Source organism: Chinchilla lanigera, unplaced genomic scaffold, assembly GCF_000276665.1.
Source record: "Chinchilla lanigera isolate Chin_1 unplaced genomic scaffold, ChiLan1.0 scaffold00011, whole genome shotgun sequence".
In the NCBI taxonomy this organism is placed as follows: Eukaryota; Metazoa; Chordata; class Mammalia; order Rodentia; family Chinchillidae; genus Chinchilla; species Chinchilla lanigera.
Window position 1 is genome coordinate 12,087,164 of NW_004955412.1, and position 13,272 is coordinate 12,100,435.

The window sequence follows — 13,272 nt, forward strand, 5'->3', positions numbered from 1 at the left end:
GGATTTAGCTCAGCGGCAAAAGCGCCTGCCTGGCAAGCGCAAGGTCGTGAGTTCGGTTCCCGGTACCGGAGAAAAACCAAAAAAAAAAAAAAAATTTGTGAAGTTTTACTTCTTAAACTATGTACTAAATTTTCTATCCAGGTATTTCAGATGAAAAACAAAATGTTGACAGTTAAAGCTTTGTCACCTTTCATTCTAAAGTGGCTTCTGTCCCAAAGGAAAAAGACATTGAAAAGCAATGGTCTATATTTATAAAGACTATGTTCAGATTCCCTTCAGTTTTCTTAATTACAAATTTTCTACCTATGTAAAATACTGACAAACATGCAAACTTCTGCAGAGACAGTATTTCACTGCAGGTGTACCAGGTTACTGGTTTTATCTTTTCCCTTTATTTTTTCCCAAAGCGTAGGTGTATGCTGATAGTATTTCTTACTTGATTCTGCCAACTTTTCTTATAGCTAACATAATGCAAAGACTATATTTAGTGCAATCATTGAATAAACTAATGTGATTCTGTCTGTGGTTCTGTATGGAATTTTTATAATTCCAAAAGCAATGTTTTAGACCTCCTGGAAATCCATATCAAAATAGCTATATGATTCTGCCAGTGAGGTGGAAAAAGTTAAAATATTTGTGTTTTTCATGCTGACTTGTTTTTTGTTCATAAAGGAATCGATCTCATATGGCAGCACAGATGCTAAATAAATGAAATGGTCTTTCTCGGGTCCCACAGCTTGCCCGCGTTCAGTAGCCGATAACATCATGAGCACCTTGTAGGGTGTCGAGCGTTCTATAGGGTAAGCATGTGTTCCGTTTATCACTGTAAATATTGAAGCCAAAATTAATTTCTGTGAAAGCTGAAATTAAATGTCAAAGACAACTAGTCAACTTATGGTGAGAGTGTTTTCTTTCTAATCTGCTGCTAACGGGTTTGTTTCTGGTGCTTTTAAGTGTCATCAGGTATCTGGCCAAGAGCTTGTCGGTAGACATCCTGGACCAGTGAATCTGTAAGGTGGCATTGGTGTCCTTTTCTGTATTAGGAGGCCTGGCGAGTGATCACAGTAGTTGCAAAGACTCCTCCCAGGAGGGTGGTGGGTACAAGGGTTGCCCACCAGCTCTGAAAAGAGATGTGTGTGAACCCTCGATAAGCACTGGGGCGTACAGAGCCAGGAGCAGTGCCCTTCAAGGCAATCACAATCCGTGGTCAGGCTGGAATCCACAGGGTGGTGTGGTCAACTTGAGCAAGGGTGTTGTTTTTTTAGTAGAACATGTCCTAATGAAGAGGCATGGGATGTTTACTTTGATATTTGACGCTAAAAAACCTTAACCACTATACGAAAATGTTCTGTTCCTGAGAAATGCTTCTGTGGATTGGAAGAGATTGCAAAGAGCTGTCAGATATTTGAGCACTGGATGTGAGTCCCAGTTCTGCGCATATATTGTTACGGCATATATTACTGTATATCACACACAGTGGATAGAATTGGGACCATAATCTTTGAGTCTTTCTCAAACTCCATCATACAGTTGAGCCAGTCCCTGTCTGGCAGGTTTATAGTGGCCACGTGGTTGAAATTTAAGGGAAGGTACAAATAAATACGATGCTGTATCCACCCCAGTCTTGCTGGAGTGAAGCGGGAATTTTTATTCTCACCTACTCTAGAAAGCTATTTCTCCCTAACCCAGTTGTCCTACTAATTTTCTGTCCATGAAAATACTCTATTTCAGATACAGTCACAATAAGATGTTCTAATGACCTTTAAGATCTAACATACTTATGTTCTCTGCCAGCATATAAGATACAATGTTAAGATACAGAAGTTTTCTCTTGAATTGCTTTTCAGAGCTTTGCTTTTTTTTTTCTTTCTAAAATTGCTACTTGCCATTGTCAGGTGCTTTTCCCCCATTGATTATTTTAAGCTTAAGCTATTTAACTGGGATCTTATGGATGTAGACAGTGTGTCTTGGGTCTGTCAGCATATTTGACTATCGATGTTGAGTTGTATCTGGCAGAGAACTCAGCATATGCAACAGCCTTGGATGGAACGGGCTTCTGGCTCCGAGGGCATGACACCGGGCTCCAGTGTTAACTGGGGCAGATGCTTTTCTTCCACACCCCCACCACACCTTGTACTGTTGTCTAAAGAGAAAAATGCACATTGATGAGTGAGGTAATGTTTGTAAGGGGAGTTTTGGTTAAAACAACTACAGTGGTGCATTTATTCCAAACAACAAAATACCTATGTGTGGGCCTTTGATGAGTTTAATGTATTAGCATTTTTCCCCAGCCTCATGCTGAAAAGGCTCTTAAAGGAATTTTTAACCATTTAATATTTTAAAGGTTTCCCTTAAGGGTTTCAGAATAACCTTTTCAAAAACACATACCTTTCTAGATGCAATCATCAGCCGCACGACAGGCATTCTTGCTGTGCCTCCTCGCTGTCGGCAGGCTGGCCTGTCACTAAATGTGGTGATGACACCCTGTCTCCTAGGGTTCAGACTGAATGAGTTAAAACAGGTGAAACCCTTTGGACATGCACGTCCACAGTGTGTGTTCAGTAAGTGAATGTCACTGTTACGTAAATGATAAAAGTGTTTAACTGCTTAATAATTTCCAGACTTCAGCGGAAGAGTTAGAATTCTGACAACTTGATATATTCAGTGATGCAATTTTCGGATTTCAAGAGTGACATTTTAACCTTCGGAGTTACTGGACTCCATTTCTTGCTACCCCACCTCTAGGCTCTTCTTGGTTGAAGGGTTTTTCTGCATATTGGGGTGCAGAAATGATGGATAACAAATAATTACTATAATAAAGGTAGTCTTTCCAGAATCTTAGAGTTATATAGTTTCTGCACTGCATTACTAACACCCTTCTGAAGTTCACTTTTATGCCTGATGGTGGCCCCAGCACATCTAGCTGCACATCTACCCTACCTCCACACACACCCTTCTAAAAGGACTTGTCAGACCCCTACCACAAGAACCTATAGAAGCCGGCGGTCGTGGAGCACACCTATAATTCCATCACTCGGGAGGCTGAGGCAGGAGGATCACAGCAAGTTCAAGGCCTTGAACTGCATAGCAAGACCCCATCTCCAAAAAATAAAATAAAAAAGAATCTATAGAGCCAGGCTGGTCAGACCACTAGCTATTTTGGGTATCATGTGGACAGTGTACCTTTTAGGCATGCTATTGTAGATGACATTATGTGATTTTTTTAAATCTTTAAACATTTCCTCCTTGTTCATAAATGCTTCTCTCCAAATTAGAGAAACCAAACGGGCATGGAGGCCACTCACATTTAGGAGTCCAATACTTGCTGGGTCTGGTGGTGCATGCCCATAATCCCAGCACTCGGGAGGCTGAGACAGGAGGATTGCTGCAAGTTTAAGGCCAGCCTGGACTACAAAGTGTGTTCAAGAACAACCTGAACTACATAGCAAGACCCTGCCTCAGGAAAGAGTCCATACACTGTATACATATGTGTGCAGATGTTATATTTTTGTTGATGTACTGGAGCTGAAGCGCACGGCCTCAAGGGTGCCAGACAAGCCCTGTAATACCGAGCTACATCCCTGCCCCCAGTACCATTAAAATATTCATGAAGCGGCCAGTATCCCCATTTGAGAAATGATAAAACCAAGACAGCAAAGTTAAAGCTTCCCAAATTCCTTTCGCCGGCTGTACTGTGCTGCAGGACAGTACTAAGAATGCACCTGTGCCCGTTTCCTGGTTTATTCTACAAAGACTGGGGGCTGAGGAACACAAACCGGTTATAACTGCACATGCTGTAACAGAGATAACTACCTGGGGGCAAAGATGGGGGGAGAGTGGACTTGCCTTTCTCTGCTTCAGTAAACTCACCTTCAGCACTTCTGTCATGTATCAGAAAGTCACGGCAAAGATGTCACTTGGAGGAAAATATTACTCAGAGATGTGCCTGTCCCAAGGCAATGGTGGCCAGATGACCAGGGTTCCATGCTAACAGCCCTCGGAAGAGCCAAGCCCCGCTGTTTCTATGAGCTAGATCGGTGGGTTCTCCGCGGTGGAAGGAGATTGCTTCAGAGCCCGTGCTCCCGCCTCCATTCCTCAGAATTCTTCGTCCTCCTAGACAGCAGAAGGCAGCGCATTTACTGCCGAAGTTTCCATCGTGCCCAGAGGCCTGCCCTGGTGTCTTCTGAGAAAGCCCATTTAGCTTTCCGTCTCCAGATCATGCCCACCGCAAACACTTTATGTTGAAGTCGCTGCCATTTGCTTTTTATTTGCACAAATTCAGCATGAAATTAGAAATAGGAATATTTAATTAGGTGGCCAAACAGATTCCTTTCCCAGGTCCCTAGGAGAGCTCAGTGAGGGACAGAACACTGAAAGCACAGGAAATCCAAGGGTTAAAAGCACTTCCTGCTCTCGCCCAGAGGCGGGGTCTCAGCCCCTTCTGGGCCACCAGTGCTGAAGCTTTTTCACCGTCTCAGGCTTCCAAGGGCTGCTCTCTCCTGCCGCATTTTCCAGGCATGTAATTATCGTTCATTTGAATAATTGCTTCTAATATACATGTGAAAAGACTAAGGGAAATGGCAAGTGCAATTTGGTAACTACACGAAAAGCTATTCAAGTCCAGAGGAGATTTATGGGTTTACTATGTACGTTACCAAATTAACAAGACAGGACAAAGCACACTGTACCATACTAAGGCCATGGGATTAGCATGCTGCAGATCATAAAGGGAGGAGCAAAGCACCGTGCTTGTTCTATTCTGACCTCAGTCTCACTGCCTCTGTTACAAGAGGGGTGGACGATGTGAGTGGTGACTGGGTAGGACTCCAGGCCCAGGGGTAGGGGTGCAGACGACGGTGCCCCAGAGTCAGATTCTTATCCCAAACCCTCCACCGAGGCAGTGGCCAGAGGCACTGAGATCACCTTGCTGGCGGAGAAAGTAGCCTTGGACCTAGGTGCCAGCCCTGGATTGGTCCCTTAGTACAGGACTGCTTTGGGGGAGCAGAACGTAAAAAAACCAAAAGAAATGAAGCAAGGACGCATGATAGACCCCCCCACACACACACCCCCTCTTTGAGAACAGAGATGTGTAGAGTGCTTCAATCCCATAGTTTCTAGAAAAGAAGCTGGATGTAAGATTTTAGATTTCCCTACATGAGGAGCTCAGGGCTTGAACCTTTAAACTAAGACTATAAATAGGTATTACTTGGGCCTGAGTTGAGGGCAGACACATCTATCTTGGCCAGCACAATTTTCTTGTTTCTTTTTCTTTTTCTTTCTTGTCTTTTTGAGACAGGGTCTCGCTATGCAGTTCAGACTGGCCTTGAGCTCACCTTGTAGCCCAGGCTGGTCTCAAACTCACAACGATCCTCCTGCCTCAGCCTCGCAAGTGCTGGGATTGCAGGTATGCGCCACCACACCCGGCACAACTTTCTTGTTTCAATTTTCACTAAACTTAAAATTTTCACACTGCCCATGTATACATACTCTAATTTGGCCCGTAGCAGCAGTGCTCTCATTATGCCAAGCTCATTAAGACATTTGCATATGGGAGCTCTGCAAATACAGTAGGGGTTACTGGGACTAGTGAAATTATGAAGGGTGTTTCCACAGGAGGAAAAGGGGCCGCCATTTTATGGAGGGTGACCAGAGTAGGGGACGTTCAGATGGCTGCAATGGCCTTTCAAGGAGTTTAAACAGGAACAACTCCTTGGGTAAGAAGTTAAGGAACTAATCTGAGACACAATTCTGAATAAAATTGAATTGCTTTGTTATTGGCTGACACAAGACTAGGGTTCCACCGTGTGGCCATCTGTCGCATAGAGTCCTGGGCCTAAGACTGCATGGCAGAACGACAGCTAATATCACAATACCAAGTGTCACGCTTGCCCCAGAGAAGCTGCCAGCAAGCTTTCATTTCTGTGGCTGCCCTGGCTTCTCCATTATCTTAGGGACCTTAAGGCCTTACACGCTCAATCCCAGGTCTCCAAATCTGTTCTCCACCGAGCGGCCGAAATTTAGGGTTGTAAAAAGAATAGTCACTGCTGTTCTTTAAGAGACAAGTTACAAAACACGGGGCCGGGGCTGGCGAACATGAGGTATGGCTGTCATTTCCCTTTCATTTCTCAGCAAGCTGTGTGCTAACCGGCTGAGCCCTATCTTTAGCCCCCACATGGCCGGGCTTCCTCTTAGCAGCCCCAGCTCTAACCTAGGTCCCTCTCCTTTTCCGCTCTTCTAGCAGAACCTTCCCTGACTCCCGGCCAGGACGGGCTTCCGCACAAGGAAGCACCCTCAGTCCTGTTCGCCTCAGCACCCCGAAGGGAGCTCTCCTGCTGCATGAAGTTGCAGACCTCCCCCGGGCCGCTTGAGCTGGACAGCAGAGTCCCACAGACACCGCTGTGAAACTGTTTCCCTTCTTCTGCTCTGCAGGCTCTGGGCGGCATTCGCTGGCCTGCACTAGCAGTTCCTTCAGCGTACGCACTGTCCCATCTCAGGGCGTTGTTATGTGCCATGCCCTCTGCCTGGCTTTACGCCACCAGGTGCCTGCAGTTCTCCACTCCAACACCTTCTCAGTGACCCGTTTCTCACACTTACAAATTGCAGCTCCAGCACTCCCTCTTGGATGCCCCCATTTTATATCTTCAGGACAGCCGTCGCTCTCTGAGGTGTAGTTTGCTTATGGCTCGTCTCCCCTGTCCCTGCAGGCCGGGACTCGACTTACTTGGTTGCTCGGTACATGAATGGTGAAGGAATGGACAAAGCTCCTGGGTGGGCACATTGCAGGCGTCACGTCCAAATGCGTCTGATCCGCCGAGGTGCGCACAGCTGCACATCCTGCGCGCGCGCACACCGGGACTCGGAGCCGGGGTCATAACGCTTCCCCGCGCGAGGTTGGCCGCTTCCCGGATCCTGCACGGTGCCCGGTGAGCGGGAGGTCAGGGGCTTAGATGAGTTTGAGTAGGGCAACCTCGGAGCTTGACTAGCAGTGGTCCAGGGCCCCTGGGTTGGATTTGAAGGGTGTTCCCATAGAGGGCAATGGGCAAGCCAAGAACGAGGTTGTGCTGTCCAGAGCCCGGCTGCCAACCTACAGAGCAAGGAGAGAGATGCTTCCAAGGCCAAGGTACCGCACCCCGGTGTGAAACCGACTGTGGCTGACGCTGTAGATCAGCTCCTCAGCAGCAGCCTACGCGGGACATGGCTAGTCACCTTGGACCCAGGCCCAGGCACTCTGAGGAGTCCAGAGCAGCCCAGTTCCTCGCACGTGCTCTGTCCCACACACCAGCCCGGCTGAGTTATCAGCCGGCGGGGACTCTGGACGTCATAGGGCCCTTGCTCCGGCACTGGGGGCAGGAGGCTAAGCGGACGCTCACTCTAAGTTCGTTCTGCGTGGCCATTGCAGAGAGCAGTGGCCGGGCCTCGGCAGATGGTATTTGCTGAGACAAAGGACAGGAGAATGGTATTCCCTCAGGCAACTTTGTTCCTGCTTGTCATCCACAAAGGTTTCTCAGGACTTGTAACAAGTCGCTTCATTTCTGCCTTTTGAGCATGTCCTCACCACGGTCCCTCAGGGGCAGGTAAGCAGGGAGAGGTGCGGCACTGCTGCTTAAATCAAAGGGAACTGGAGCTGGGTCTTGAGCACCAATAGATGTTACTTATTTGGGGAGGAAAACAAAAGAAAATATATTACAGAGATTAATTCATTCTTTTAGAGGTATAGGAATTAAAGACCAGTGTGGTTAAATGACTTGCCCAAAGTCACACAGCAGAAAAAGTAGTAGTTTTGCTTAGAATGCACCTCCACCGGTGGAGCAAAGGATCTAGCCCAGTGAGGACAGTGAAAAAGTGACTCAGACTTACTTGGGTTACCTCCACCTACGCAGTGACAAAGAAATACATGGGGTTCAGGGCAGGCGAGGCCTGAGCACACACACCGGGGTCCTACCAATCCTCTCAGGGCACCCTGACCCAGCCCGTGTGGAGGAAGACAGGAATCCTCCAGGAGAGGAGTCCACCAGCCGGCTGTCTTCTGTGCTTTTCAGCCTGCAGAAGCAGTTTGAGTATCTCTCAGGCCTCCTCCTTTCTCAGTCCTTGCCCTACAATCACTTCTGAACTTTATTTCTCCCAGTCATCGGGGCCACTAGGAGAAAGGCATCAGGCAAAGGTCCAGCCTGGCCTTAGTCCGCCATGATTCAAGTTTTCCCTTGCAACTGCAGTCTAGCTGGAGCCACATGAGGCATCTGCACAGGTGAAACCCACCACTCTGCTAAGGACGTTGGGGGCCTGGTGATTCTTCCGGTAGGTAGGAGGACTCTGTTACACTGGGTATTCCCCAGCATGCCTGGCCTCTGCCTGGTAGACGCCAATTCCGCACAATCCTAACAGTCAGGGTTGTCTCCGTGTATATCCCCGGGGGCCCGCAGCGTAGAGAGTGTACACTGTCCAGTACGAAGAGGGCTGAGAGCGCACAAGTGGCCAAGGGCACGGGTAGAGGCAGGACCTGGCCCTCCAAAACAAGTCAGTTTGATTATCCTGTGGCGCAGCCGGGGAGGCTCAGTGCTATGGCTTGGTTCTTGGTGGAATTCGTCCCTCATTTCTTGTGCTGGAAGCATGGTCCCCAGTGGTGAGGTGGTCTGACCTTTGAGAGGTGGGGCTCTGCCCTCGCAGGGCATGGGGCTCTCCCTGCAGCAGGTGGTTATAAGCTCCGCCCCCTCCCCCATACACGCGCGTCCTTCAGCGCTGCTACCCTCGTGTTCCTCTGCTCTGTATGCGGCCTGGACCCTCCTCTGGCTGCTGGAACCATGCTGTTTGGACTCCTCAGACACCACAACCGTAAGGAAAATGAACCTCTTTATTTTATAAAGTACCTATGTCACCCTGTGACAATCACACAAAACAGACACCAAATACTCCCTCCTCTCCCGTTTGCTGATGGCCTTGCAGCCGAGACGGTTGTGTGTCTAGTTCTGGTGTGAAGTAGGAGCGGAAGAGATAAGTGTCCCTGGGCAGGCAGGGGACCGAGAGAGGCAAGTTACCCACCGAATGCACGTAGAGAAGGACAGGGCCTCTGAAATGTGGGCGTTGCGTGCGACCTCGGAGGATCTGCCCCTGTTCTCGGGGCTGGGGGAGGGGCGGCTCGCAGGAAGCCGGCGTGGGAGACGCTGGCGTGGGCGTGGAGGAGCGGGAGGGGCTTGCAGAGCAGGCATGGACCAGTCTGAGGACAGAGGCCAGGAAAAGGTGTGATGCGGTCGTCAACAAAGCAACCAGGGAAAACCAATTTGGAAGACATCAAACGCTGAAAAGTATGTGCCGAATGACTGCATGTGGGTTAAGCACAAGCCAGGTGCAATGTGTCTGCCCTCTTTGCGTATGAGCTGGTACTGACTCTCGGAGAAAAGGCCCAGGACCTGAGAAATGTCCCCGGGGACCTCTGCAGGGGTGCCTGTTCTGTTTTTGGTCTTGGGCTGATTCCACAGATCAGTCTACAAGGATTTGTCCCACTGTTACCTGATCTACGAATGTTTCTCATTTTATATTTAATGAAAATCTTCTAAAACCCAGTATCTCCATCATTATTAAAATCCTCAGCGAAATGCTTATTTATGCGCTATGCTCTGTAAGGTTTTAGCAAAGGATAACTGCATGCATCTCTTAGATTCTGTGTGAAAATAACCGTTTCAGATCTGATGTACAGCTGGCATTGATTTCTCTTGTGTTCTACTTAGAACCGAAATACATGTAATCCGTACTCATATATTTCTCCCCCAGGCTGTGGGCTAGAAGAGGATATTGATTTGTAAGAGTTACTCATACTGACCAAGGGATGTTCTGCTGGCCCCGTTCAGCACAGGCTGCTTGGCTGACTCAGCCAGCCTTGAGAACATTCGGTTCTTCGGGAGGTTGAGGGAAGCAATAAATAGGATTTTTCTCAGCCAAGTGCTCTGGGTCTTAAGGGAGGTCCCCATCCAACGGGCTCAGCCTCACCTCCCAACTTGCTAGAAATGCAGATTCTTGAGCTCCAGCAACTCTGGAAGTAGAACCCAGCGTCAGAGTTTTTTTTTGTTTGTAGCAAATCTTCCAGGTGATTCTGATGTATGATAAAGGGAGAACCACCGTGCTAATTAAATTGAGAAATATTTTTTAAAAAGCAGGGGAAGACTGGAGGATTGCTAAGCTCTTGCTGAAGAATGTGGGCTTGCGTGGGCGGTACCGGGCTTCCTTATAATGAATGCAGGGGAGGTGGACACATCCTCCCCGCTGGGCGCCTGGGCTTGCTTCTGTATGACGGTGTCATCAGGACCTGTGGATTTCCTATGGACAGCCGGGTCCCAAGAGGAAAATCCAAGCTCAGGATTGAGCTGCACAGGCGCGTCTCCCGCCTCACAAACAACTCCCCCTCCTGGGAAGGAAGGAAGGAGTGGCCAGATTTTTCTCTGGTGCCAGGAACCGAACTCATGACCTTGCGCTTAGCCAGGCAGGCGCTTTGCCACTGAGATAAATCTCCAGACCCTCCCCACCTGTTTCTTGAGGGTATATATGAATTACTAGTAGTTAGAAGCGATAGCTCTTCCACGCTTTGGTTGTGACACACGTTAGCTTTGCTCTGCCAGTTAGGAGATTAAAGCGGAGCTGGGACTGAAGCCCAGCGGTTGCCAGGGTGAGGGGCCACTCGACGTCACACCACTGGTGTGGTGCGGGCAGTTTGTGGATGAAGAAGGGCCGCTTCTGAGGCTTCCGCGTCCCGCCTGTCTGCTCCAACAATAAGCACAGACTGAGGTCTTCCTGCCCTGTGCCTAAGGGAGCCAAGACATAACCCAGGCACTGGGCTGTGAAAAGCAGGAGCTCAGTGTGTCCGTTTCCTCAGAAGGGGTTTGGCTGGGAGATTTTAACTTGTCTTTATTTTATCGGTGCATTTCCCAGTGTCTAAACATAAACCTTCACCGGTCATGGTGGCGTGTACCTGTAATCCCATCACTCGGGAGGCTGAGGCAGGAGAATCGTTGCGAGTTCGGGACCAGCCTGGGCTACAAAGTGAGCTCAAGGCCAGCCTGAACTGCATAGCGAGACCCTGTCTCAAAAAAAGACCAAAAAATAAAAAATAAACCTAAATCTTCTTCACAACTCCCTTCTGCCCGGTTTTGTGGTCTCATGACTTTCTCTTCAACATCATTACTAGGGCTCCATCTTTCCCCTTTCCAGAGGAGGAGAAATTTTATGGGCCAAAAGTAATTTACAAATTTATATTTAATAATCATTCTGTCCAAAACCCTCACGTAGCAGCAGATAATCAGAGGCTCACAGCATTGGAGTGACAGGTCCAGGGCCCGGCTGTTAATCAGCGGCAGGGCGCAGGATCCTTGTCTAGGTTTAAAACCACAGGCTGAATGTCCTCAGTTGGCTGCAGCTTTTGGCTTTGCAGTGTTGTCTCTAATTAGGGCTCCCTTTTATTGCAGTGTGATGGTTTGCGGTGTCCCTCAAAATGCACCTGCTAAACTCACGTGCGGAAGTGCTGGCTACCGGCTCATGGGCTTCTGGGGAAGTGGTTGGCTGACGAGGGCTCTGCTTCGTCAAGCAGATGGACCCACTGAGGAGACCCCGATTGGATGGCACCATGGGAACCTGCTGGAAACAACAGACGAGGCCAGTGGGCGCGGATTACGGGGTATGATGCTGGGGACTACGGTTTGGTCCGGCCCCTTCCCCCTGGCTCTGCCGCTCTGCTCCCTGACTGCCGAGAGGTTCGGAGCTTCCCTCCAGCAAACTCTCCGGCTCTGATGCTTCACTAGAGGCCTAAAAGCAATACAGCCAGCCGACAGCGCCCGAAACCTCTGAAATTGTGGCCAAAAGAAATCCTTAAGCTATTTTTCCCAAGTGTTTGGTCACAGAGAGCGATTAATACACACTGAAACCGGAAGCAACTGATAACTTATCCCGTCAGTTTTCTAATAACGTTTCGCTGTATCGCTCGTCTCAGTCAGAAAAAGCTGCCTGCAGGAAAGGTTTAGAGAGTGCTAAGCCGTGGACTCCCCCGTGGAAGGCAGCCTTTCTCTTTCAACCTGGAGGCTTAGGTTCTCTGCTGAATCTATTCAAAGGCAGAGGTAGGAACAGGTGGGATACAGTCATTTGGAGCATTGTCAGCTCCGTAGTTCTGAGGGTTCGGTCAAATGATTCCTTCAAGTCCCTTTCCATAGGGGTGTGTGCTGTTTTTCTTAAATGCAGTAAAAGTAGTCTTTAAACTGTCGCAGGGCTGGGGATGTAGCTCAGCGGCATAAGCGCTTGCCTGGCAAGCCTGAGGTCATGAGTTTGATTCCCGGTACTAAAATAAAAAATAAAGTGTTGCAGACCCTTGCCAAAGGATATTATAACTTCTGGCTCCATTGCTTTCCCATATCTTTTTGTTTGTTCTTTGTTTTTCAAGATAGGGGCTCACTATGTAGTCCAGGCTGCCCTTGAGCTCATGATGTAGTCCAGGCTGGGCCTCGAACTTGTGGTGAGCTTCCTCCCTAACCTCCCATCTGCTGGGATTACAAGGGAGCACCATGACGCCCAGCTTGCATTCCCATAGCTTAGGACTGACTTTATGGCAACTCTTGTTCAATGGTCAAGGAAAGGCCTAACAAGAAACTACAACGAAGCTAACTGATAAAAAAAAACCACAAAAAGTATATGGTTATTTTTTATGTTATAAAAAGGATTTCAAGCTAATTGAGACAAACCAGTTTGAATAAAATATTCCTTGATAATAGAGAAGCATGCCTGTCAAAGAGTCATCTACTTATCCAGCCCCCTGTAGCAGGAGATTGTCTTTAAAACACCTAGACTGACTTCATACCCTTAAAAGCCATCCATGACAGACTGAAAGTTCCATGTCACGTGGGCGTATTTGGGGTTTTTTCTGGAAATCTTCAGAGTGCCTTTGTGCCTGTAAGTACCTGTCACATCACCGCAGCACAGTACGTTCCTGAAGGATGTCAGAGTGACTATTAAAGGAGCTGACTCACATCGCACGCCACCCCCCAATCCGCTAAGCGTCAGTTCTTGGACATTCAAACCTCCTGGAGTGCCAGGCCCAGGGCCAACTCCTGAATTAATAATGCCGTTTCGCGTCCCGGCTCTGCCACTGTACCCTCCAGCACTGGCCAAAGCGACAGTGTGAAATGTGAGATGAGGATCTGAGATGGGGCCTCAGGCCCCACGGGTCAGGGGCCACTCCTTCCGGTGTTTGTCACCGCCTGCCACCAGGATGCAGAATCCAGTGGAAAACAAGGCGCAAGC